This window comes from Mauremys mutica, chromosome 9 (genome assembly GCF_020497125.1).
Source record: "Mauremys mutica isolate MM-2020 ecotype Southern chromosome 9, ASM2049712v1, whole genome shotgun sequence".
Taxonomy (NCBI): domain Eukaryota; kingdom Metazoa; phylum Chordata; order Testudines; family Geoemydidae; genus Mauremys; species Mauremys mutica.
The window spans coordinates 79,314,481-79,316,738 of NC_059080.1; the positions used below are offsets into that span (position 1 = coordinate 79,314,481).

Here is a 2,258-nt window from a genome sequence, read left to right on the forward strand (position 1 = left end):
GAGGCTCTGGAGGGCATTGCGTTCTGTATGGCTGAGGTTATGGGGCAAGTGATGCTGTTTGTTCACAATTTCAGCCTGTGCATGTCTGCGGAAGCACTCTAAAGTCTGTCATTTGTAGTGAACAAACAAAAAGTTTTGTAGTGAACTTAACACCATTAATTTGGGCTCGATTAGGGACTGGGAGTGGCTGGCTCACTACAAATGCAATTTTCCCTCTCTTGGTATTGACATCTCCTTATCAATTATTGGGAGTGGACCACCTTCACCCTGACTGAATTGGCCTTGTCAACACTGGTTCTCCAACAAGCATCGATTGCCGCAGCGTCAATCTTCCTGTAAGTATAGACAATCACCTTTGTGCTTTCCCAATCAATCCAACTGGTTCAAACCTAACATAAGCAAAATATTTTATAGCAGTGGCACTCTGGTGAAGACCTGCTAAGTCGACCGCCAATTGCTCTCCCGTTGACTCCTGTACTCCATCTGATCGAGAAGAATAAGGGGAGTGTCTCCTGTCGACGTCAAGTAGTGTGGACCCTGCAGTGAGTTGATCTAAGCTACGTTGATTTCAGTTATGCTATTCACGTAACTCAAATTGCATAGCATAGTTTGACTTTTCCCTTTAGTGTAGACAAAGCCATAATCTCTGCTCCCTTCCACTCAGATTCTGCTCAGAGCACAGCTTGGGACAACCTAAGACTGCAGGCCATAGTGTCTGTCCAGAAGTCTAGCCTAGAACACGTTGGCTAGTGTTAAATTAGAGACAGTTTAGAGTAGGGTGACCAGACAGCAAATGTGAAAAATCGGGACAGGGGGTGGGGGATAATAGGAGCTTATATAAGAAAAAGACCCATAAATCTGGACTGTCCCTATAAAATTGGGATATCTGGTCACCCTAGTTTGGAGACTAATTACACTGACCTATGAAAATTACAATAAGTAACAGCAAGTGAGGATCTGATAACAAGGAGTTGATCCCACAAATACTTCCGGCGGGGATAGTATCTATTACCATGAATTGTGCCATATGACTTCAATGAGACTGCTTACGGAGTAAGCACTAAGCTTGGTCATACATGCAGGAGTAGAAGCCAGTTGAATGAACAAAGTGACCACATTCTAGACAACACAAACTATGAGCTACAAAAAAGCTGAGGTATTTATAATTCTTAACCTGTGGAACTAGGAAGATCAGAAGTAAACACAGAACAAAAAGGCTTTGTGTGGAACTGGAGCACACAGAAGTTGCTTTATCTTTTGTTTGGCTTACCCTCAGGATAGGTCTCTGACTTACAGACATGATATTTGAATGACCAAAGGGAGTTGTCACTTGTAAAGCAAAAACTGGCTGTTGCAGTGGCTGGCTTATTACAAATCCGAGTGATTTATATGCATAACACCATGTAGTTTCTGGTACTAATTGTGTATCACATTGTATTGCCAGAACTGCCACTTCCAGGAGACAAATGGTCCAGATCTCGGAGTGCTGAAGAGTGAATTGTGTGAGAAGAGAAACTGAGTGAGTCCTCAATTGGACTAATAATTCACCAAGTCTGTTTTGGCTCCTAGATTGTTTACCTAAGTTATAGCTGAAAACAGTCTCATTAAATTTGTTTTAAGCAATGCAACTGAAGGTAATGTATGACCATGACTCTTATGTTTTGCAGCTAGCATGTATGCTCTAGTTCTGGGCACGAAACCAGAAGATGAATTACAAACTGAGAACCTTTGCCTTAGAATCACGTCAGCCTTAGAGTACTAAGGACACGAGGACCAGACAAAAGTTAGTGTCAAGTTACAATACAGCATGTGGAAATGTTCCAGTTTCATTGTGAGATAATAGACTAATATGGGGTAATAGTTATGCTGTGGAATTTTCTGATTTAAATGACCATTAACCAAAACAGATATATAACTATCCTTCTCAAGGTCATGCAGTGAGTCAGTGGAAAGTTGCAGTACAGAATTTAAATATTTCAATTCCCTTCGGGTCCTCAGCAATAACTGCTAGACCCATCTGTCCCTGCCATCTAGGAGTCATGATGTTCTGCTGAACTGCAGCTGCCTTAAATCTAGGGTAGCTATGATGCAATACCAGCATGATGAAGTGAAGTGGAATCAATTGCATTGACTAGCACTGAGATGTCACAAACAGATGCCCTGGGTGTGTAGTTTAGCCCTCTGTAGTAACAAAGAGAGGCATTCTGTATTTTTTGTTTCAATATTTTCTATTTCCATTCAGAATCTCCTAGGGCTAG

At 41.6% G+C, this 2,258-nt stretch overlaps 1 long non-coding RNA gene across 1 annotated transcript; it reads left to right on the forward strand.

The window, feature by feature from the left end:
• The first annotated feature begins 236 nt into the window (after positions 1–236).
• Positions 237–1,783, forward strand: LOC123377076. The gene is made up of 4 exons (XR_006582071.1): positions 237–335; positions 415–542; positions 1,445–1,519; positions 1,668–1,783. It is a non-coding gene; the product is annotated as an uncharacterized LOC123377076 (long non-coding RNA).
• Positions 1,784–2,258: the final 475 nt, after the last annotated feature.